General features: G+C 44.5%; 1 protein-coding gene across 2 annotated transcripts in view; it reads right to left on the reverse strand.

The window, feature by feature from the left end:
- The window catches only part of ATP9B (ATPase phospholipid transporting 9B (putative)), a 2250419-nt gene that overhangs the window by 433070 nt on the left and 1791364 nt on the right, over positions 1-25985 (reverse strand). The gene's annotated exons all lie outside the window — the stretch shown is intronic.

Raw genomic sequence — 25985 nt, forward strand, 5'->3', positions numbered from 1 at the left:
TGAAAATTAAGAAGCAAGATTACACAATGATGTAAATACCTAATGAACATATTTCAATTTTTGTAAAATAAATGGTGCTGCTACAAGTGTGGAAAATATGCAATTGCGAAAGACTATGAATGAATAAAAGGCACCAGATGATAAAGTTGGGCTCCCTGTTCCATTGACCTAGCAACAAAAGGCTCACCATTTACTTCAGCCATATCAATGCGTGGTAAATCTTCTGGGACAGCTAAAAGATTATTGTGGATCATGAAGATCAATCAAAATTGATTGGCGCCATGTTTGTCAGCATAGTTTTTTAACTTGTTGGATTGCTGGGAAACAAATCAGGCTGCACTCAACAAAATATAATCCGATTCATAAAGGCAGCATGCCTGCGGTTATACAGTAATTGCATCTGCTCTGCTGCTAAACAAATTTCCAGATGTCGATGCACTACACGAGGGAACTACCCTCGCATACAGCTACGTTAAAAGAAGGCTGCCACGCCTTAACAACATGAGGTAGTTCTACCCCCACCCCGTTTTATACTAGCCCTGCCTTTTCACTGCGCTCTGTGGCTGTACATTCAGGTTTGCACTTTCTAAGCGCACACAAATGCATTAATGCACGTGTAAACTACAATAATAACTTGCTGGTAAAACCAAGTGGCTACAGGCTCAGTTTTTAAACAAACGATGGAGGGGGGCACAGTGCTGAAAAGATGCGGGGTTGAGGAAAACGTATACATGATTTGGCCCTTAATGGTGAAACATACACCACGAAGATAAACTACTAATATTACCGTCATGCATTAAAAATACATCACAGCTGACTGCCTTGAGAAGAAACGACAAAAAACGAGTGAGCGAGGATACTGAGGCCACTAATCCCATTTCTAGAATGTCATTAACCCTTATCACCCTCCCACCCCGTCTAAATTGCGTTAAACAAATGAAAAGGAACTAAGCAACAGCTGTTCGTTTGAATGCTTCGGGTTTTCCTCTTTCTTCCTGTGAGGAACAAGGGCAAAGCTCGAGGTGGTAAAAAGTCAAGCCCAGGTAGAAGATAAAATAATATGGTGACGCCGGGCCGCGCCTGTCCCCGCGCTTGTGCATACATTTGTGATTTCCCTGCTTCCACTACACTCATGAAAATGCAGCAGTCCTAGCCACCGGAAAGGCATGTCATATTATCTTCAATGTGCACGTGGATAACAGATGTCGCCTCGGGTTCTTCAAGAAGGTACATGGGTGAAAAGAATCAATAGAATTTTGGCATTGTCCATGTCCATATGAGACACACAGGTCCTCACTGCGAGTGTGGGTGACCACCAAGGCAAAAGGCAAACCGTGGGGGATGAATTAAGAATTCAAGACAGAAGGTCACAATTCGTTACAAAAATGAGCACACACACTCACTTTCAGCAGAATCTGACAGCCAACATCTGGAATAAGTCACAATTCTACCCCTGCTCAGTGGATTTTTGTGCCAGAAGCAGTGTGCTGAACGTGGACTTGAGTTCTTAGGTGGTAGCAGTACTAGCCTTTTTAATCAAAGTTGGCACACATTAGTTCTTTAAGTATGAGAGGGATATTTCAACTTAACCTGGAGCTGAAGTTCGGCTTCAACAAGTTCAATATTGCACCTATTTCTTCTCTAAATGCAGGTGAATTTCAGTTGGGAAAAATCCTCTGGGTAGCAGCACTTTTGCCAGCCATAAAAACAGTGGTGGTCCATCCTTTAGGGCAGAGGGGCCACACACCCCCACCTTTTCCTCCTCATGTAGAGTGTCTGTCAGGCTAAACAAAGGCCAGCCAGACAGGTACTCTTCATTTTCAGCTCAGGCAGCCAGGAGTGAGCCATGCGCGATTTGCGCAGACTCCTGGCTGCCTGAGCAGAACTTTGCTGGGCTGAAGAGGTCGCAGCTCCTATGGGTGTGACCTCCTCAGCTCAACAAAGGTGCCTCGAGGTTCTCCCCTGGGTGACGAGGAAAGCGTCACCAATTGACACTCTCCCTGGGCGCTTCAGGTTTAAGCCCTGAAGTGCCCAGGGCGAGTGTCAATCAGTGACACTTCGTCACAGAGTGGGGTGGGGTCAGCAGTCTCACTGACCCCATCCCACTCTGTGACGAGTCTGGGACTGCTGCCTTCCCTCCACACAATGAGGGAAGGCAGCAGTCCCAACCCTCCTGGGACCTGGAGACTGAAGGTAAGTGTGTGTGTGTTTATGTGTGATGTTTTAAATTGAATGTTTGGTGTGCGCATTCATGTTTGAGTGTTATGAGTGTTGTTAATGGATGTGTGTGCATGCCTGTGTGTGTGAAAGAATGAGTGTGTGCGATCTTTTAAAAGGCATGTTTGGTGCATGCGTGCATGTTTGAATGTTATGAGTGTTAATGGATGCGCGTGCGTGCGTGTGTGAAAGAATGACTGGGTGATGTTTTAAAATGAATGTTTGGTGCGTGCGTGCATGTTTGAATGGTACAAGTGTTGTTAATGGATGTGCGTGCGTGTCTGTGTGTGAAAGAATGAGTGTGTGTGTGTGCCCCGCCCGCCCTCCCCTCCTAAAGCTGCCGGCCACCACTGCATAAAAAGTATCCGAAACATTTTTTTTTTTTACATTGGGAACTTCACCAGGCAACGTTAGGAAAAAAAAGTTTGTCATTTCTGCGCACAAGGCGGATGGTTGCCTGCAACAACTTGCAAAGCAGGAGCACTTAAACTGTAATTGTTGATTATCTGAGAAGCAGATGACGTGCACGATTAACCGCATTGGCTTGGCAAAGTTGTTTACGTTGTATCCCTATCTCTTACACCCAGAGTGTCTATTCGATGACTGTCATTTACATTCAGCATCATTTTATCCTGTACTTGGTTTGAGTGTCCCTTTCACTTTCAGTGAGTGCAGACTACTTTTTTATATTGTGCTATTAAATATTGCTATCTTTCAACTGGTCATCACCTTTTGGTTTTTATAATGTGATTTCAACCAGGCCCCATGTTCAGCAGGTGCATAAACCAATCAAGCCATGTCACAGGTAATGACCTGCATGTTAGCTAAAGACCTAAACAGCTGGCATTCAACTTCCTGACCTACTGCATGGGAATGGAGCATGTGACTTGTAGGTGACAATTTCTATGGGATACACTAAAATTATTGATCTGCTTATTGACATACAGTTCTCTTTACACAACACACAAAGACCTCAATACCAAGAAAGATTTGAAGGGCAAGATCTCACAAACAAGTATCCTTGCCAGAACTTGACAACTCCATCTCCAATTGTTTCCCCTGTTCTTGCATGTTTGGTGTTGTAAAGGCACAACAATAAAACATGCTATGTAAACACTGAAAAAAAAATCTTGTGCATATTTTTGGAGACAGGATGTTTGAACATTGATAAAAAAGACGTACGAGATCTAGGAAAACACCACCTCAATCCACAAAAAAAGCTTAAAACCGTAGTTATAGATTGTATAAATCAAAGAGCTCACCGAAAACATTTCTGTAGTCCATGTGCTTTAGACAGCAGGCTCTTTCCACAATGATCAATAGCTGATTACCCATCACTCACCAATGCCTGAATACTATACACTCAACACCACATTTGTTTATTGGATTAGTGGACTTTGTCCTCTCCCTGTGATCAAACCCATAACCACAGAGAAGCTAAGCATCAGACCGCAAAGATAACAAGCAACAGATAAACATTTTCTAATTCATTACATCATAACAACAACATCTAACATTAAATCCAGCATACATGACATTGTATTCGATACCACATCATAACAGCTACTAACCAATTCTACACATCTGAAAATATCCACTTTGCAAGAATGGCTGAGACAGTACTGCAACCATTAAAGGCAGAATCTGCAATTCCAGATCTCCATGACTTAGAAAGTATACAGGGATCTCGACAGAGAGCAATTAGGCTTCTGAGTTGCTTTTCTGCTTTAGCAGGCTACACAAACTGAAATGTCTTGAGGCGCTTTAAATTCTGTCAGGACTGGAGTTTTCAGGTTATGCTTCTCTTTCTTCACTGAGAATTTAACAGCAGCCAATCAAAAGATACACAACTTTCTTTGCTGCTGCAGCAGCTGAGCTAAGTGACTTCATTTCTTTTATTGATCATTTGCATGTGCGTTAATGTGCATGTTACTATATTTTTTCTAATATAGTATTGGTGGCAGAGAGGACTCCACTTTTCAAGGCTCCTTTTCAAACGCTGCACCGCCAGCGTGGAGCGGGGAAACAAAGTGGTCTCTCCACTTGGAGCGGAGATGCAGTCTTCTTTCTGTTGTTCTCACGCATGAGTGTCAAGCCGGTTCTGGTCTCCTGAGTCTCCAAACGGCTGCCCACGCTGCATGCAGCATTTTGAGAGTGTTCCTTTTTCCATAACGAACCCCTGACGGGGTCAATAAGCGTGGTTAAGGGCTCTGCCCTAGGGATAATAGCACGTGGCTCCCTCCACTTTAATTTAGCTAGTTTGGGCCATTTTGGGCCCTATTTTCCGGAGTGTCAGAATCTACTACACCTGCTTGGGGCTCATATCACACCCTGAATCTCCTCCAACCCCTTGCTGCAATTGTTCTAAGACTACGGTGATGAGGAGGAAGGACAAATGGAAGACACGGATGTGCCTTATGAGCACCAAATAGAAGAAAGAATAGGGAAGGCACTGAATAATCAGGTGCGTAATTCCATTAATAAAGCCCTATTTAGGGCTTTGAGGCCTTTGATGAAATACATGGTCTGTTTCGGATGACAAGAGTTTAGGGGGCCACCTGTGGACTTCTGCCTCTGCAATGTTGCGACCAATGATGTGGGCATCTCCCAAATAGCCTCAGGTGGGGGTACTTCTTCTGCTTCCAGATCAGAAGACATCCTTTTTCAGATTGCTGCCTCAGTGCTTCGGGACCGTAAGTATGGCAGTGCTTCCTCCCTGGGTCCTTCTGGGATCTGGGTGGAGCCAACTTCCCAACTGAAAAGCTTGTCTTCTATGTCCTCCGCCCAAGCTTTGGATTTGGACGTCCCCCAGGATGATCCTCAATCGGCGTCAAAATGCAAATGCAAGATACACAATACTACAACAGATCTACAGGAGTAGGTCATAAGAACCAGCTGTTTGAACCACAAAATATTCATCCTGGGGCTTTCGAATGGGTGCCCTGTACGGAGGTGGCGCTCTATGTTCAAGACAGACTGAGCAAGGGCTTCGGGCAAGAGGTGTGCAATACCCTCAGTTCAGAATGCCCTGGATCATCCCTTCTAGGCAAAGTAGCAGACACGCCGGAATTAGATCCAAACATGGCAACCTTACTTAAGAAGTTTGCGAAAGAACCCAAAAACGGTCTGGACAGGACATGGCAAGTATGCTAAGATAAACTGCATGACCTGCTCCGCCCCCTCAAAAAAATTCTGGAATTGGCCATTCAGGCGAAAGGGGAAAATTCACAATTGATCCGGGAGAGAACCTCGATGGATCCAAAGAGGGACATGCCTCCTGGGCAACACTAACTGTGCTATGTCCACAGAGCATTGAAAAACGTTTCTAATGAAGATTACCCAAAATTGACGGAGTTGGCCTCTACGAAGGCAGTCACTATTGCAAATGGCTTGTTATTCGGAGACAAATTTGTTAAAGATCTTAGGAAATATGTTGTAAACTCCGCTTTGGACTAGGCTCAGACGTCCATGAAGAAGGTATTCCACAGTGGTTTTTTTGGCAGGGCCGAGTGCTTTGGAGGCCAAGGGCCAGGTCGTGGATTCAATCAAGCTTCCAGAGGTTACTATCACACAGGAAGAGGTGCTCCCTCCTGAACCTTCAACTTCTATCCTTCCCATAATAGAGGAGGACATGGCCGCGCCCAGAGAGGCGGGTATCGAGGTGGTAACCATGCCGCTGATTCCACTTATGCAGGTAAAAGTTATTCTGGCCACAGAGGCCTTTGTGGGGGAACAAATACAGTTGTTCCTGCACAATTGGGGGATTATCACTCAGGAATCATGGGTGTTGCACATCATTCAGGGGTTCAGATTTGAGTTTTAGTCCACCCCCCAACAGTGGAAGCACCCAACTCCTCTTCTTGTTTTCCCCAGGTAGAAAGCAATTTGATAGACAAAGTAATTCAGGTGCTCCTTTCAAAAAAGGCTATAGTACAGGCTGCCATCATTCATAGGGCTTCATCAGTACAATCTCCTTGATTCAAAAAAAGGACCACAGTTTTCATTTGGTCCTAAACCACAAACAGTTCAACTTTTGGAATGTGTATCGCCACTTCAAGATGGAGGACATATACCTGATTCGCAATCTTTTGCAGGAGGGAGATTGGATGATCTGGTTAGACCTCAAAGGTGCTTATTTAGCGACCCCCGTCTTCCCTGCCCCCCATCTTTGGTTTCTCCAATTTCGGTGGTGCCAACTCTGGTAGCAGTTTACCGCAATGCCCTTTGGTCTGTCCTCGGCTCCTTCGTGTCTCACCAAGTTACTTCGACTGGTGGTCCAATATCTCCGGGAGTGGAAAGGGTGCTTGATTATTTACCTACACAACATTATCATAGTGGCATATAACAGGGACACAGTCCTTCTTCATCTCTCTTGGGCGGTCCAACTTCTTTAAGATCTGATATTCGTCATCAGTTCGGAGAAGCCAGTTATGGTTCCTACAGAGATTCTTGAGTGACTGTTGTACATACATTCTGTAAAGGCCCAATTCCTGCTATGGTTGAAGAAAAGGATGCTTATCAAGAAAGTGTTGAGGAGAGTGCTTGCCTCTCGGACAATATCATTGTGATCCTGGTTCGCCTTGTGGGCTTGTTAGTTTCATCCATCCAAGCAATTTTTCGGAGTCCTCATCAGACCCTTCAGAGATTGAAGATCTTCAGAAGGGATTAGCCTGTTCGGAACGAACAGTGTTTTCGGAGGAAGCCAGAACGAAGAGGTCCTGGTGGCTAGTTCACAGGAACTCCTAGAATAGCAAGGTAATCTTTGCAATAGTTCCAGAGGTGGTAATAGAATCCGATGACAGACGATGAGGTTAGGGAGCCCGGTGTGGCCCAGTGAAGACAGGGGGCAGATGGTCCCCGGAAAGCCTTCATCTCCACATTAAATGCTTGGAGTTATTGGCGAGGTAATTTGCGGTCCACACTCTTTCCCCACGCAAGACAAGTTGTGGCATTCTTCAAAGGATGGACAATGTGTCAGTGGTGCGTTACATCAACCGTCTGAAGGGGGTGGGGTGGGAGACACAAGATCCTGGCTTCTGGTGGAGATTGCCAAGGATTTCTGGCATTACTGTCCCCAACACCAAATCTTGGTGACAGCAGAATATGTTCCGGGCCAATCTAATGTGAACACGGACTGGAACTCTCGCTTCCTGCACAACTCCAGTGACTGGAGACTTCATCTACGGGTTTTCCACAAGCTGAATCAGCTCTGGGGTCCGTGCTCGATTGATATTTTTGCATCGCATCTGAATACTCCCACCCTGATCTTTTACTCTTGGAGGCCGGATCCTCTGGCGGCTGCCTTCTCTGATGTCTTTCTCCAATCTTGGGCGATGGGTCTTCTATACGCATTTCCCCCTTCTCGATGATCGATAGGGTACTCTCACAGGTGAGTCAACATATGGCGGATTTGGTCTTAATGACTCTTTTTTTGGAAGGACAAATCTTGGTTTCCTGTAGTGATGTCACTATCTTGCGCAATGCCATATGGATTCTTCAATTTCCGGAACTCCTATGAGACCCAATGGGTCTTCCACATCCGTTGGTGTCTCATGGGCTCTTGTCCCTCATGGCCTGGAGACTTTCAGGCGACGTTGGCAAGTGCCAGGAGTTACGCAGGACGCTATGTTCTTCTTGTCACAGTCTTGGGCTCCCTCTACGCATAAACAACATGAGGCAGCTGGGCGCCGATGGGTACATTGGTGTGACGAATGGTGTGTGGATTCCTTCGGGGCAGATGTCCCTATGATTGTGAATTTCCTTTCTGAACTGGCTAGTCAGGGTCTTGCCTAAGGTACGATTGATAATTTCTGTTATGCTATTTCTGCTGGACACTCACATTTGGATGGCCTACCTGTGGGTGAACATCCATTGGTGTACAAGGTACTCAGAGGTATTCGTATGGTTCGACCCCCTCAACCACAATATTCTTCGTTATGGGATGATAACATAGTTTTACCTTTTTTTAGACCTTGGCCAGCTAACGAGGATCTTATTCGTAAACAGATGTCTGCTGTGCTGGCGCTTCTTTTGCGCCGAGTTTCCTGCAGGTGTATCTCGGATACACGGACTCTGGATTTAGCAGGCACAATATTTACTTCCCCCGGGGTATCTTTTACTATTTCAAGACATACAAAAACTGCATTGCAATGTATTAGTTATCCCGCTTTTCCTCATCATCAGAAATTGTGTGTGGTAAAATGTCTTAAGGCAAATGACGACTGTGCTTGTGAACAGCTGAGAGATTCCACTGGTCAATTGCTTTTTCTTTACAGAAATCTTTCCGTCCACTCACTTCGGCATCCTTAGCCAGATGAGTTACATGGTTATTGGCTGAAGCTGGGATGAATGTCTCCAATTTTGGAGCTCATTCTGTGAGAGGAACTATGACATCTAAAGCCTTTTCTGAAGGTTCTTGTCTAGAGGACATTATGGCTGTGGCGGATTAGTCTTCTGATTCCACCTTTAAGGTCTTTTATCATAAGCCTATTGTGGATGTAGCATTGGTGGTGGTGGATCAACTTTAAACTAGCATAATCTGAAGCGTCCGGTCCTGACATAGAATAAAAACATTTCAAGCTAACGTGTTAAGAATTTTTAATTCTATTAAGTACCCAGAGGCAAGGATTATCCCACCCTGAGATATTGAAATATCGATAAAATGGAATTTGTTCATTTGACATGTTCATTATAATGAAAATTCTTTTATGTTATAATGCTTTCTATTATGCATTGTTTTTGCTGTTATTGTATCCCGTTTTTCCAGCCAGTAATTGATTGAATCAGCTTTAAGAGATGGATATTACTACGATGTTTTCATTCCAGGTACTGACACTAAATAGAAAAGAAGCTAGACATCAAGTTGCTGATGGCTGATCAGCTGTTGTTGCAAAAAGAGTTTTGCCTTTGTCTGTGGGATGCCTTTCCTCCTGTGTAGTGGTTAAGTTGGTTCCATTGCAGTTTCACGTTGGATTCAGGTTTTGAGACATTGTGTTGTGGTTCACAAAGAAAGAAGAAGGACTACGGTCAAATCGATATATATAGGGGGACATGACCCCATGATTGGATGAGACAACTGGCTGTTGGGCTTATGGGATATGCAGTTTAAAGTTTTGTATGTTTTGAATGGCCACTGTGAAATTCTCAGTAAAGAAAGATAAGCATAATCCTCGCCTCTATGTCCTTAGTAGACCTGAAAATGCCTAACGCATTCGCCTAAAACCTTTTTAGTCATGTATGACTGTTGCTCACTTCAATGGCACCTGGACACGAGATCAGATACAGAACTCTACAGTGGATGCTTTAATCTGCTGCATTACCTTGCTTACTACTGGGATTTGCTGTTGCCTCTTGCAAAGAATTTAATCTCCCATGACATGTATGAGTGCCGACATGCTCATGCATACCCTATTCCTCCACATACCTTAATTTATCTCACACCTCTCCCATTACTTCTCCTCCATCTGGCTATGTAATCTTACCAAATGGCACTATGTATGAGAACTCCGCTGTAGCTAAAGGAAAAAGTGTGTTGTAGAGTGAGATCTCTGGTGTTAAGAGTGATGATGGGAGTGACTGATGCAAAAGTACTGAGTTCCACGGAGTACTGATGTTGTGAGAATATTGGATGCCACAGAGTGCAGGTATAGTGAGAGGGGTAAGTACCAGAGTACTGATATTTATTCCACTGTTGCGTGCCATACAGTGCAGGTGTTATGAGATCGTATTGGGAGTCAGCAAGTGTAAGTGAGGTGAGAGTGTTGGGTGTCACAGAATGAAGGTGTTTTTGGAGAGTATTGGGTGCCAGAGAGTGAATGTGCTGAATGAACACTGGGTGCCAGACACAGGTGTTATCGTGAGTGTTCCATACTAGAGTGGTGGCATTGTGGGAGTGGTTGGTGCCACAGAGAGTTGACATTGTGAGAGTGTTGCATGCTAGAGAGTTGAGATGTTGAGTGGTGGGTGTGAGAGGGAGTAGTGGTGTTGTGAGAGTGTTGAATGAGAAAGAGTGCCATTGTAATCGTACCGACTCAGAGACAGTGCAGGTGTTGGTGAGCGCTTGTCTAGTGAGAGTATTGGAAGTCTGAAAAATATATTTTCTGTTAGAGTGCTAATGATGAGAGAACATTAGTGTGTGAGTGTAGGGTGTGCTCAGCACTCAAGAGAACAATTACAGCTTTCACATCCACACTATCTACCACTACCAATACCTGTGACAGTGCATTGGGTGCAAAAGTACAGACTGAGTGTGTAGTCGGTGTGCTAGGGACTTACTTCTCTTGACAGATGCACACATACACATGCCAGCCGCCCTCCCCTCCCTGTTTGACCTCCTACCCAAGTCTTAAGTATGAAAAGAATGCTTACAAGATTATCAAGTATGTTGGTGGCAGCAAGCGACAGTTCAGGTGTTAAAAGTGCTTGGGTGGTTAGAGTATTGTAATGCTGAAAATGCTTTTTTTCTGTTAAGGTGCTAATGATGAGAGAACACTAGTGTGTGAGCGTCAGTTGTGTGAGAGTGTTCAGCACTCAATGGAACAATTACAGCTCTCACATCCATAGTCTCCCTCCACCACTACCTGTGACAGTGCATTGGGTACAAGAGTGCAGGCTAGTGTGTACTCAATCAACGTCCTAAGGACTTACACCTCTTGACAGACACACGCATACACGCTCAAATCCCCCTCCCCTCTGTTTGAACTCCTACTCAAAACTGGAGTATGAAAATAATGCTTAAAAGATTGTGAAGTTTGTTGGTGGCAGCAAGGAGGTGCCTGACAGCTAAGTGAAAGCTCAAGAGGCATTCACTGAAGCAAATTGGTTGGCTAAAATATGGCATTTATTTAAAATGCAACATAATTATTCTTAATGATAGAATGGGCAATTTTCTGGATTAGTAGTTTCCACTTTTAGAGAGATCTGTCGAAAAAATCTAGGATATAGCAGAACTTTGGGTTCTTTGACCCTCAGTGACAGAAGTGATGCTGAATAAGCATTACAGATCCATGTTTTACTTTCCATTATTTTATAGCTCGCTGTAGCTGGCTATACCAGCCATTAAAGTCCAGCTCCAGCATTAAAGGCCCAAGCCAAAGTCAAGAGTCAGTAACAAGGGAGCAGATCTTTAATGGCTAGTATAGCCCATCTATTAGAAGATTTTGCCACTAGAGGGCAGAATGTTCTCATAAATAAAACAAAGGCCTCACGGAACCCAGGGGATTTCAATCACGGGCTCAATGAGGCCTTTGTTCATAACTGTTCCTGTGGGAAAAACCTCGGACTGTTGGAGCTCCGGGCTATTAACAGCCATTAGAAGCCCGGCGTACTCCATTGTCTTCAATGGAGCTTCCCAACATTCCAAATGTTCTAATATGGAATATAGCCATGGTGAGTTCCAAATTCAATACACCTTGGATGCTCCCACTGTTTTTACGTTTTGGACTGATGGACTTTGATGTGTGTTGTGGACAGATGCCTGCTAAGCAGTATGCCGGCATATCTGCATTATAAAAAGGATGTGCTGGGATCCTCACCAGAGTACGTATCAAGTTCAAGCTGATGCTAAGGGATGTAAAATATTAATAACGTTGATAACTGTCATCTGCTTTAACTTCAAAACGGGGATAGTGAGCAGCAGTCTAATCAATCTGCTCAAAATAAAAATAAATCATAGAACATTGTAAAACAATGTTTGGGAGTGCTGATTTATGCTGGAGGGTATGTGGGTATACAGAAGCAATGATACAAGTGAGGTGGTCCTGTAGAGATGTCAAGTCTTTTTAGCGGAGAAACCCTCTGTCACAATCAATGATATTATAGATACTATAATCCCCCTACATACAGTAATGCTAATCTTACGCAACACACAGGAAAATAATGCACACTCACTTCCTTCACTGACTTTGACAGGAATGTTGAGTTCCTACTGGAAGCCAACCTGACGATAGCACAGAAGTAAAAGTCATTTTCAGCCAAAATAAAGAATATCCATGAAACGGAAAGATTAACAACCATGGTGTGCAATACAGTTTGTGTGGGACCCCTTTCACACATATATTACAAGATCTATTTATCCCAAGGCTTATGTCCACCCCAACCATCTATGTCTTAAAGATGTCTGTGATCTGCTGCACTGATTATCTTGAACGTAAAACTGATGTACATTGAAACTATTAGGCATTATTTGATTACTCTATGAAAGTGACCACTGTCCCATGGGTACTAATCAGCAATATTGCGAGCCTCCTCTCCAGTTATGTTCTCCAACCTACCAAGGACATCAGATGTGTATGGTTCTAAAACTTAGAATACTACACTGACTGCCAACGAACCACTGGTAACCTCATGAATACAGAAGGTTATGTTTGTACTTTTAAAACTATGTCTATGTCTTCGTAGTTAGTATCCAGGAGGTAGAACTGGAAAGGAGGAGACTGCTCTGAATCACTTCCTGAAAATGTCGTCATGATGGGTTTTTTTCTGGGAAGGGCTCTCCCAAAGCACACAAGTCATCATTCTGTAGTAGAAGGAAACATCTATACAGTGTGGGAACATTTTGGAAACTGAACTGCACACTCCCACCAAAGGCAAATATGCTATTAGCTTCAAAAACTCTTGTCTGGCCCACTGAACACGCATAACAAATCCGCAAACAAGGAGACTTCTCTGCCTGCTGCATTGATAAGGAGCTCTGCTGCAGGACAGTTGTCTGCCCGATGTGAAACTTGCTTAAGAAGAGCAGAAAGTGCTGGATGCTGATAAGTTTCTTCACTGGAAAAGATTGATGAACCAGTTACTAGAATCTAACCTAACTTGTGTGCTACTAGGTACACAGAGAATGTCTGCCCCAGACTGGAAAACATGCCAACAACTAATCTTATGAGGGCTAAAGACTCTGGGACTATTCTAAAAAGAGCACAAAAACATTTATTTAGAGATCAATCAAACAGAAAACATACACCAATTTAAAACTATCTCATGGGTCTCCAGTTTGGTTCTTTATTTTAGGACCCCCTGGATAGGATTAAAATGTAAAACTTACTCCGTGGTCAAATAAGACCCGCCAGTCCCTTGAAAAACTTGTGACTACAGGGAGGTGCTTCCACCGAACTCCAGTTTAGGAGATAAAGCAATGAATACTCGATGACTAGAAGTGTGTATACTGATAAGGGACAAGTAAGTCCAGACTACCCTATTTTGAGACAAGAGGTAGGGGGTACGTGGTATGGGATCTAATGTCCTGATGAAGGCTGATTGATGATTGATCCTTTTGGGCATCGGAGGCAGCTGAAACATGTTGATGTATAGCATACCACTTGGGGTGAATGAGTGATTGAGCCCCGATATCACCACCATTAGTTTTAAATTTTAATCCTATCTAGGGGGTCCCAAAATAGAGAACCACACCGGACACCCATGAGATAGTTTTAAAAGGTTGTATGTTTTCTGTTGTCTTGTGTTCCCCTTTCCCTACTGCTCCATCCGTGACATGGGCCTTCGCAGGTATGTGGAAGCAAAGCCTGAAGATGAAGCAAGCCACTATTAGTGGGTGAGGGCAAATTTTAACACACTAGTGTTGCCTGATATGTGGGTACAGAACTTATTTTGGAGGCATCTACAGTTTTTTCTTGTCCTTGGTGTGATAGTGATTTAGGGCCAGATGTAGCAAAAATCCAATTTGCGAGTTGCAAATTGCGAGTCCTTCCGACTTGCAATTTGCAACTCGCAAATTGGTTTGCAGAACGGTGTCTCAGACACCGTCTGCGAGTCGGTATGGGGTCGCAAAGGCCCACCTCATTAATATTAATGAGGTGGGTCGCAAATTGCGGCCCCATAGCGACTATGGGCACTCGCAAACATGGAGGCCTGCTGTAGTCAGCAGACCTCCATGTTCGTGACTGCTTTTAAATAAAGCAGTTTTTTTTTTTTTTTAAGTGTAGCCCGTTTTCCTTAAAGGAAAACGAGCTGCACTTAAAAAAAATCCGAAACCTTTAGTTTCGGTATTTTTTCAGGGCAGGTAGTGGTCCCTAGGACCACTACCTGCCCTGAAAAAATAATTTGTGGTCCATTCACAAAGGGGAAGGGGTCCCATTGGGACCCCTTCCAATTTGCGAGTGGGTTACCATCCACTTCAAGTGGATGGTAACTGCGACACCATTTGCGACCGCATATGCGGTCGCAAATGGTATTGCATACCACTGCGAATCGCAAATAGGAAGGGAACACCCCTTCCTATTTGCGATTCGGAAATGCATTTTGCGAGTTGGTCCCGACTCGCAAAATTCATTTCTGCATAGGAAACACGCATTTGCGAGTCGCAAACGGCAAATTTTGCTGTTTGCGAGTCGCAATGTGTTTCCTACATCTGGCCCTTAGTTATTTGGTAGGGCAGACAAGGACATTTTTCCTCTCAGCCCTTTTTTTTGCTGATTAGATATTCTAAAAAAGAACCAGCCACAAAACATTATTACAAGGATCATTTGCCCAAAAACACATCTTTTATGAGACATCTGAATTTGGAGGATATGTCAATAGATATATGTTTCAATAGAACATGACGAAGCAACAGCATTCATCTGACGAAGACAGAACCTTATCAGACCACTACACAGAACATCTGAGACACACCAACATCTAAGATGAAACATGGAAATCTTCGGAGGTTAAAGTGCTTATTGGCTTGCTTCACTCTGTTCCTAGCATCACTTCCTGGTACCACTTGGCCCTTTCTCAAATAGATGTCCAGGATTCTATTACTGTGTATCTGCATCATGGAATGCAACTGAGACACGGTCTCTAGGTCAGTCACGCTTGACCTTTTCTTGCTCCAAAATATTTCAAATGCAAAGACAGAAACCTTAAAATTAGCTAACCTTCAAAATCAGTTCTAAGGTGTATATTTATGGGTCAGCTACTTGAGAAGTCTTAGTCCCAGTTGGGCCTTGGGCATTTGCTGCTACTCTCCATTTTCTACTGACTCTCAAAGCAACTCCTTTTACATTGGTTTACAATGGGACCGTTTTCATTCATTTTTTGCCCCTTCTAAGATTTTTTTAATTGTGGTTCTATTGTTCTTAATTCATGTTCCTATTTTACTCGTGCAATTGGCATGGACGTTTAAGATCCTTATTTTTTTAAAACTTTTTTTCTGTTCTCGAAGGATTGCCCATATTCTCAAGCCAAGTTACCAAACGTGTGCCAAGTGTATCCTTGCTGAATGTATTCCTTAAGGACAGCTGGAACTCCGCCAAAAAGGACACCTCGTCTGTGCCCCAACTGCTTGAATTACATAAAATTGTCTAGCTGGACGAAGGTAGGCCCTTTGTTGTGCTAGCATATGCCTGTGTGTGCAGTAGGCACCACGGAATTCTTGGAGCATCGTTTCAGAGTGAAATATTAAAGGTGATTTATTGCTGAGTGCGTCAGCAAGTCACGGTTTTCATATTTTCTTTTGAACTTTTTGTGTGTGTGAACAATGTATGGGTTGCGCACATAAGGACCGTAGCAGGGAACGAAACAAGGTCTTGTGGCAGTCAATATGAACCAAGAATATATCTGCAAGACAAATTAAGCGTGTGCATTTTGTTCTTTTAGAGAAATATTTTTCTCCTCAAAAAATGTTATTGGGAAAAATAATGCCACCACGTCAAGCTTCAAAGCTAGAGTTTTTAACCCTGGGAAATGCAGCAATAAAGAGATGCAACAATAAAGAGATGCAATCGGTCCTCAGACAAAAAGAGTTCACTTCTCAACAGCACAAGACTCAAAGACAAATATATCGCCTTATTTAAAAAGTTACTAGTTGTAAATGTTGTGCCTTGCAATGTGTGTTTAGCATTTCATATTGTGTCCGCTCATTGTGCCTCAATGTGTCATAACTCAGAAAATGACCAGGTGAAGGTGCCATCTGTGCACTTAAGACACAATTCCTTAACACAGTCAACCCTGACATTGTACTTGAACGATAAGCATCTTAACCATGAACTGTCCTCGAGACTAAACCTGATTTTGTGATCTCTTTACAAAGTTCGCAGAATTTTGTACTGGAATGTTTGAACTTTAAGTCCAACAGAGAAATGAACAGTGTTCTGAAAACTGGCAGTGGCAGCTCCTCCATATGGACGGAGGAGCGTCACCCCCAATCCCTCCCGACCACCCATCTCCCACCAGCAGCAGCAGCTGCAAAACCTTTTAACCCCCTCGTTGCCAGGCCTTTTACCCCTCAGGTGCCAGACGTTTTTTGGGCTATTTGGGGCAGTTTGCGCATAGGCCCTCATAACTTTTTGTCCACATAAGTTACCCACACCAAATTTGCGGCCTTTTTTTCCAACACCCTAGGATATCTAGAGGTACCCAGAGTTTGTGGGTTCCCCTGAAGGAGACCAAGAAATTAGCCAAAATATAGCAAAACTTTGCTAAAATCACCATCTTCCCAGCTTTCAGGAACAGGCAGACTTGAATCAGAAAACTGCATTTTATTGGGACATATCCCATTTTTACTATATTTTGTGCTTTTAGCCTCCTTCCAGTTAGTGACAGAAATGGGAGTGAAACCAATTCTGGATCCCGAAAAGCAAAACATTTTTGAAAAGTAGACAACATTCTGAATTCAGCAAGGGGTCATTTGTGTAGATCCTACAAGGTTTTCCTACAGAAAATAACAGCTAAAATAAAAAAATATTGAAATTAAGGTAAAAAAACAGCCATTTTTCCTCCACGTTTTACTCTGTAACTTTTTCCTGCGATGTCAGATTAAAAAAAAGCAATATACCGTTATCTCTGCTGGACGCATCTGGTTGTGGGGATATATAGGGCTTGTAGGTTCATCAAGAACCCTAGGTACCGAGAGCCCATAAATGAGATGCACCTTGCAATGGGTTTTCATTGTATACCGGGTATACAGCAATTCATTTGCTGAAATATAAAGAGTGAAAAATAGGTATCAAGGAAACCTTTGTGTTTTCCAAAATGGGCACAAGATAAGGACTTGAGAAGCAGTGGTTATTTCCACATCTCTGAATTCCGGGGGGCCCATACTAGCATGTGAATTACAAGTCATTTCTCAAATAGATGTCTTTTTTACACACTGTCTTACATTTTTAAGGACAAAATGTAGAGAAATATAAAGGGCAGTAACACATGTTTTGCTCTTCTGTGTTCCCCCAATTATCCCGATAACAATGGTACCTCTTGCGTGGGTAGGCCTAATGCCAGTGACAGAAAACGCAACATGGACACATCACATTTTTACATTGAAAACTGACATGTTTTTGGGAAAGTGACTAGCTGTGGATTTTGATCTCTAGCTCAGCCGGCACCTAGGAAAACCTACCAAACCTGAGCATTTTTTAAAACTGGACACCGAGGGGAATCCAAGATGGGGTGATTTGTGGGGCTCTCACCAGGTTCTGTTATCCAGAATCCTTTGTAAACCTAAAAGTTTGGCCAAAAAAACACTTTTTCCTCATATTTAGGTGACAGAAAGTTCTGGAATCTGAGAGGAACCACAAATTTCATTCCACCCAGTGTTCCCCCAGGTCTCCCGCTATACATTGTATCTCACTTGTGTGGGTAGGCCTAGTGCCTGCAACAGAAAATGCCGCAAAACACAACAGGGACACATCATATTTTCCCAAAGAAAACAGAGCTTTTTTTTTTGCAAAGTGCCTAGCTGTGGGTATTTTGCCTCTAGCTCCGGCACCTAAGAAAACCTACCAAACCTGTGCATTTTTGAAAACTAGACACCTAGGGGAATCCAAGATGGAGTGATTTGTGGGGCTCTCACCAGGTTCTGTTACCCAGAATCGTTTGCAAACCTCAAAATTTGGCCAAAAAAACAATATTTCCCTAAATTTCGGTGACAGAAAGTACTGGAATCTGAGAGGGGCCACAAAATCCTTCCACTCAGCATTCCCCCAAGCCTCCCGACAAGAATGGTACCTCACTTCAGTGGGTAGACCTAGTGCCCGCGACAGGAAATACCCCAAAACACAACACGGAGACATCACATTTTCCCAAAGAAAACAGCAGTTTTTTGCAAAGTGCCTAGTTGTGGATTTTGTCCTGTAGCTCAGCCGGCACCTAGGGAAACCTACCAAACCTATACATTTTTTTTAAAACTAGACATCTAGGGGAATCCAACATAGGGTGACTTCTGGGGCTCTGACAAGGTTCTGTTACCCAGAATCCTTTGCAAACCTCAAAATTTGGCCCCAAAACACTTTTTCCTCACATTTCGGTGACAGAAAGTTCTGGAATCTGAGAGGAGACACAAATTTCCTTCCACCGAGCATTCAAATACAAAACTACCTGTTTTTGTGGGGGGAGGCACCTGCGTTTCTGGTCCTGGGCCCAGCAGCCATTTAGGGAAACATACCAAACCCAAACATTTCTGAAAACTACACACCCGAGGGAGTCAAGCTAGGTGTAACTTGCGTGGATCCCCCAGTGTTTTCTTACCCAGAATCCTCAGCAAAGCTCCAATTTAGCAACAAAATCACATTCTTCCCACATTTCTGAGTGGGATCACTGCACCGGGACAAATTTCCTACCACCTAACGTTCGCTTCTGTCTCCCGATAAAAATGATACCTCACTTGTGTAGGTGGGCCAAGTGCCTGTGACAGGGAAGAGGCAAAAACATGTCAAAAGTGAGGGAGAACCAAAGCGGATCTAAAAGAGCAGTCTGAAAAAATATATTTTCGGGCTAAGTGGGGAAGAATGTTTATCGGTATAGATGCGACAATGCTGGGTGGTAGGAATTTTGTGGATTCCTACAGATTCCGGAAGGTTCTATCACTAAAATGTGGGGAAAATGTGTGATTTCCAGCAAAATTGGAGGATTGCAGGGCATTGTGGGTAAGAAAAGGTTGCAGGGTGCATGTGAAACACACCACCCTGGACTTAGCCAGATGTTTAGTTTTCAGATGTGTCTAAGTCTTGTGGATTAGTCTACATGGCAGCGTCCAAAAAGTGCAGCCCTCACCATTCCAAGTGGGACGATTTTAATTTAATTACATTTTAGCACCCTCCCGCCTCCTCCTCGCCCCTTCCGCGACCCACTACTGAAATTCCATTCCAAGTGGGACGATTTTAAGCGTTAGCCAAGCTCTTATGGCCCAAATGTAAAACCAAAACCCAAGATAATCAAATGTCCTCTTGCTTGCAGTGGGATAACATGTTTTAGTGTGCAGGGGAGAGTTGAAAGATTGCTACCCCTTTCAGTTGGGGTGGGGGTACAACCATGCCCATACTGGTTGGTAGCCACCATCCCACTATATATATTTTTTTAAGTCCCTGGCATCTAGTAGGCTTTCTGCCCCCCTGGGGAGTGGATCAGGGGTAACTGCCCCATCTGTCCACAGGTGGGCAGAACAACTTTGTCCCCATTTATTTGGGGTGCGGGTATGGCCATACCCCCACCTTCCTTTTTGTTTTAAAAAATTCCCTGGTGTCTGGTGGGGTTTCTGCCCCCCAGGGGGCAGATAAGCCTTACAAAAATAGGTTGCTCCCCTTGTGTGACATTGTCACCCAAAAAAAACCCAAAACTGGTGTCCTGTGGTTTCTGCCCCCCTTGGGGGCAGATTGGCTTAAGAAAAATAGACCGATCTGCCCCCAAGGTGGGCAGAAATGGCCTAAAAATCTATTTGCCCCCCAGGGGAGCGACCCTTGCCTAAGGGGTCGCTACAATTATCAATGTAAATAAATTAAAAGAAATCCTTGGTGTCTAGTGGCTACTGCCCCCCCCCCGGGGGGCAGATCGGCCTAATCAATATAGGCCAATCTGTCCACGGGGCGGTAGAGAAGGCCTAATAAAATAATTGCCCCCTGGGGAGCGACCCTTGCCTAAGGGGTCGCTCCCCTTATGAAACAAAAACAAAAAAAAACAATCCCTGGTGTCTAGTGCCTTCTGTCCCTCATGGTGGCAGATTGGCCTAATCAATTTAGGCAGATAAAAAGCCTAATAATTAAATGCCCCCCAGGGGAGCATCTCTTGCCCAAGGGGTTAAACAAAACGATAATAAACTATGTTTATTATCATTTTGTTTAAAAGGGGGCGGGGCCACGGGGGTGACATGTACTGGGGGGAGTGCTCGGCACAGCGCCTCAGAGTGCATGTGTGTTTGGCCAGCCGTCTCGGGCCGGCCAAACAAATGCACTGTAGGCTGTCTCCAGCCCGGCAACAACCGGCAACTGTGTTGCCGGGCTGGAGAGAGACTGCACAGGCTCCCAGTCTGCCTGGGAGCGCCCTGGCTGGGTGCTCCCAACCAATCCTGATGCTGCTTAGAGCAGCGTCAGGATTGGCCGCAGGGTAGGCTGGGAGCCTGTACCTTTGTCAAGCCAGCAAGGAAGAGGAGTGTGGCACAGGACCGCGCAAAGAGGTAAGTGTGGGGTTTCTTTTTTTTTTTTTTTTTAGTTTAATTACATTTTAGCCCCCTCCCGCCTCCTCCTCGCCCCGCTACTGAAAACTGGACAGTGATTCCAAAAAGGCGAAGAACACGGACAGCGCTTTGAGAAATATAACACCCTGCAGTCGGAGAGCCCTCGCAGACAAGGAGAAGATTGTTACATTCTGTCAGGCACCACTTGTAAGTGGCCTGCTTGTTGACTTCCTGGGTTTTCTTTTGTCAGAGGATAATTATGGAGCAGGAATTCAAAGCTCAATGTTCAGGCTTTTCAGCATGGTCTAGACCCCCATTCTTCTGAATCGCTTTCTGCTTGCAAAGCCAAATCCGCTGGATCTTTGTGTTTTTGTTCCTATGCTCCATGCCACAGCATGCCGCAGCTCTCTGCCTCATGGCTGAACCTTACTGCAGCGCTATTGCTGCCTTTCTAATTTCACCATTTACTGTCCCTTGTCCAACAGAGGCAGCTTTCAGTGTTCACTGCTCACGGGACTGCTCTATGCACCCTGTCATGTCGCCATTACCGCCCCCAAACACACACCTGAATCCCTTCCACAGACTCGAAGCTAGGACTTGCTGTTGCATTTTGTGTTTTTCATTTTCTCTGCTTTAGCTGTCATTCGCTCTGCCACCCGCCCCAAATTCCCAGTTACTATTGTACACCAGTCAATAGTGAAGTATGCCAGTCCACAGTTCCTCAACTTACCAGGCTGTAGACGCCAGTCTGTGGTTCCTTTTCAAGTTCAGCTCCTAGTGCTTTGTGTCTGAACGTATCACCTGCATATTCATTCTCTGTTCCATCTACTGAAGTCTCCTTTGCTTCTGTTTCTTTTCCTAGGTTCCTCCACCCTCATTTTCCCAGACCCGCAAGCGTTGTTAACAGGGTTGTTATTTTCAGGAAGCATTCGCGGTTCTTGTCTTTCTGGATCCGACTGTTGTCCTGTGAGTACTGTTTCTCTGTTTGTGTCTCAGGGTCCAGACAAAGAAGTGGCCTCGTGTTGGCAGGCTTCTCGAGCTAGCATACAGAGCCACTGTAAAAGGACGTTTCTCAGACTGTGTATACCAGCGGACCACAAGAAATGCAGATGCCATTCTATTAACTCCTCTATGGGGCAACTTACCATTCCTGTCCTAGCAGTAATCCCTAGCCATTTTCAGCTAACTCAGTAGGCATCTGTAACATACCTTCTGCCTATTCTCTTATTTCTGTAGGTCTTTCACGCTCACCCATGTCTGGTTACCACCGCTAGAGGGTTGGAAGCTCCAATTTCCTGATTTTTTATACGATATTTCACTCCATTAATTACAACTTACTTTCTCATTAACAAATTACAAAGTTAGATTTGCAGTTTCAAAGTGCTGCAAATGACAGATTTTACTTAAGCTATCAACCTTGGAATGATGACAGACTAGGCTGTCCATGCGGAGATCTGACCTCATGACTTGCAGATCACATCAGATGCGGGCAGTGAGCTTGTAACTCATTTAACCATCTTGCTGGGAGGGGCAGTGGACATATGTAATTGTTTTCTTGCATTTTTAACATAATTCATTCTTGCTATAATATATCTTAAAAGACAAAGGCTCTTTGGATTCATGCTCTGTGAGGGTTCGTTTTTTAAACCACAAGTAAGCAAAAACCTTTGTCTAACCTTGAACAGTACAAGGAATCACGGTTTTCGTTTGCAGGACCTCGGTTTTTGGACTCTTGATACTTACAATTGCTTACAAGGGTCACAAATACACATTGCATCCGTATGCACAAACCAGGACAAGCTTAACTTCTGGAAGGAAATTCTCACAAGGTAGTTCATTGTGCAGCATTTAACCTCATTCTTCGAATGGAGCTTTTTTTCTTCACAAGTCTTGAGGGTAACTAGCCCACCTTTGATTCGGAAATCATGCTTGCTCCAAGGATGTACCTTATCTCTGTGTAAACTATAATCTAATTGCCAACAGTAGCTTCACAGCATACTGTGGGCTTCAGTAGAAAATATCATTATTTCAGTCAAATCCAAAACACAAAAGCAAAAGGCTTTGGAACATGTTAAAAAAGTTCTCTGGTATCTCAGCACTACCAGGCAAATGGAGAGAGATGGGTAATTAGATATAAGGTATATTCCTTCTGTAAGTAGATTTGGGAAGCTTATTCCAGACTTTGGCCATTTCTAAGAAAAAAGTTCCCCCCCCCCCTTTTGTTGGCCTTCCTCCTTTAAAGATGACTGGATGCGAGGCTATCAGTGCCACATATGTGGGGAAGTGTGGCACAATGGTTAGAGCGGCAGACCCTGATGCAGAGATCTGGCCCGGGACCAGGGTTCAATTTCCACCTCGGTGGGTCTTGGGCTCAATTCCCTTGGACCAGATAATTCTCGCCTCAGTGCCTAATCTAATTGATGGGTCCCACTCTGTAACTCTGGGCAATAGCTTGCTTAATCTCCACAACAGCCCTCACAGCGCTTGGATGCCTGGCTTTGCCCTGGGGCTGTCCAGGAGTGGGTGCCTCACAGGGAAAAGCCAGGAGGGGTTCTACAGCAGTATGCGTACAGCGCCTTGAGACCCTAACGGGTAAGTAGTGTGCTATACAAGTGCGAAGTTTACAGTGCAGCATAATGCACGGCGAGGCTGGTACTTGAGGTCCTACGCTAGATGTTTCATGATGCAGAGTCATACATAGCTCTGCGATCCACATATAAAACCACAAAAGTTATGCGAGCTTTCATGGAAACTCATCCAACTGTCGTAGAAGAGTCATATGACTCCTTCTTAGAGTGCTCATGGTACGCCTAGTCTCTTAAGCGCAAATAAACCCAAGGTGCTGTAAATGTAAATCAAATATAAATGCCTCTACACTGTGCATTACACTAATGAAATGTGCCTACCAGTAAATTTAGCTGGAACACTTTTATCCTATAACCAGCAGGTGATCCCATCATCATGTTGGTCATGGAATATAGCCCTTAGTCACCTACACTTACAGGCGCAGCAAAGAGGGATCCAGGAATTAGACACCTGCAATACTGTATCACTATATGTGGATGATGCACTGATATATCTGAGAGATGCCAAGAATTCTCTTTGTGGACACCTTTGGGATGCTCTTGGGCGTTCGGGTCAACTGGTCGAAGTCCTGCCTTTTCCCTTTGGTTCAAACACCCGCTCCCCTCAGGGACGCGTTCCTGGCCCATTACTTGCCATGGTATCATGAATCCATTAAATATCTGCGTATGCAAATATATCACTCTTTAGATGCTCCTAGGGACGGCGAACTGGGATGCGTGATTTTCTCTGTGCGAGGATCTCTCCCCTTTTGGGACTCCCATCCACTATCGCCACTAGGGAGAGTGGCATTAGCGAAAATGCTGATACTCCCCAGGCTGTTATTTTATTTTTTAGCCTTGCCGATAGTTCTCCCCAAGAGTTTTTTTCGTGAACTGAATGGTTTACTATTGGAATTAATATGGGAAAAAGTCAGGCGCTGTGTAGCATTGCCCATTATACAATGTCCGATCTCCAAAGTGGGTCTGGGTGCGGCAAATTCTGAGATCTACTATGCTGCAGCACAATTACAATGGACCCTCACTGGCTTGGCACGTCTGCCAGCACGGAGTCGGAGGTGGTGCGTACATGACCAGGCGCGACCTCCACTTAAGCTTGGATTTTTGACGGTACACGCCCACCGCTTAAGGGAATCGCCCTAATGAAGACTCCTTGGGAATGTTAGTGCCGATATGTTTGGGGCAAATCTTATCCCCCTCCGTATTCCCCCCAATTCCCATTACGCAATAACCGGATGGACTCCACTTGACCTAAGACTCATGATATCCCCCTCTGGACGGAGGCGGGGATGGCAACACTGGGGGACTTCTTTGGCATGTCATGTCCTATGCCGACATCACAGAGCTTTCCTCCTTGAGCCAGGGTAATTTCTTGACTTATCATGCTATTCGCCAATTGTTTCGAGATACCTGGGGCACCAGCAACGAGGCGCTGTAGCATTCTCTCATCCTTCACACATTACTATCAGATATTGACCCGAGGAAGGTAATCACACTCTTATACAGCGCCCTATCTGCGTTCGCTGCCACGAATACGGAGGCAACACTCACTAGATGGAGCTCCGTTCTTTCACAACCACAAACATCAAAAACATGGACGGGGGCAATGCAACAGGTAAAGCTGGTCTCTAGCAAACCCCAGGTTTCGCTTGATGCAGTTTAACATAATTCACCAAGCCTACTTATCCCCTCAGCGCATTAAACACATGTTTCCCACCTCTGCCCCTAGATGCCCGAGATGTGGCAGGATTTTACCACATGTTATGGGACTGTCCCCCCATGATGAATTCATGGCATAGTGCCACAGCTCAAGTCTCTGATATAACGGAACATTCATTAGCCCATACCCTTGAATCCTGACTGCTGTAATCCGTCCCAGAGCTAAAGGAGACACATATCTTCACAGATTTGTTGACCTAACATTTTTGTATAAGCGGCAAACTGCTATGCAGTGAAAGGAGCCCCTACCACCGGAGAGCTCCAGTTGGCTTCAATTATTACCAAAATGGGGAAAGGTGGAGGCAAGTGTATTGCGATCCCTACGCGACAGAGGCCAGTTGCGCACAGGGAGTGAACATTGGGATTTGCTAGTGATGACAACTAAAACCAAAAAGGACAGCTACCCACAATGAAGGAGTTATTGCCCAGAATGGTATTCTATTACACCTACTTACACACTTACCCACTGGTGACATGATTGGTCACCAGCAATAGTTGCAGCAAATTAATTCCAATAGTGAAATGCCTTATGGAGAGCCGTGAGCATGACCCAGTCCGCTTGTGCTCGCACTCATCTATCCTCAACCCCAATGGGTAAACCTTTCTATGGAACCCCCAACTCACCCATTTCCACCCTCATGCCTTGGTCTACCAGAAGTTCAGCTACCTTATACCCAAGCATGTTATATCCACCCCACTTCTACACTAACGTTGTTTGCGTATTGGAATACTGGATTATCATTGTTTTTCTGTGTTTATATTATGCTCTGTGATATGGTTATGTATCCCACAGCCGCGAAATGCGCTGTGAGATGAGTCGGTCGGGTCCTAGCAGGGATGGCAATGGATCGATCTGGCCCACACAGGGATGGCGATGTGTCAGTTCCAACGACAAGCACCGAAACCTAGATGTGTTGGTTCCAAAGTACGGTGCGCGTGGTTTCTCCCTGCAGTCGAAGGATGTGTTGATCACAGCAATGCGTCTGTTCAGAGAGCGATGCGCCAATTCTGTTATTGCAACCCGGTCGATGTGCCGGTTTTGCTACATGCAGACAGGAGATGTGTTGATATCTGTAATGCAAGTATCT

This window comes from Pleurodeles waltl, chromosome 2_2, assembly GCF_031143425.1.
Source record: "Pleurodeles waltl isolate 20211129_DDA chromosome 2_2, aPleWal1.hap1.20221129, whole genome shotgun sequence".
NCBI lineage: Eukaryota > Metazoa > Chordata > Amphibia > Caudata > Salamandridae > Pleurodeles > Pleurodeles waltl.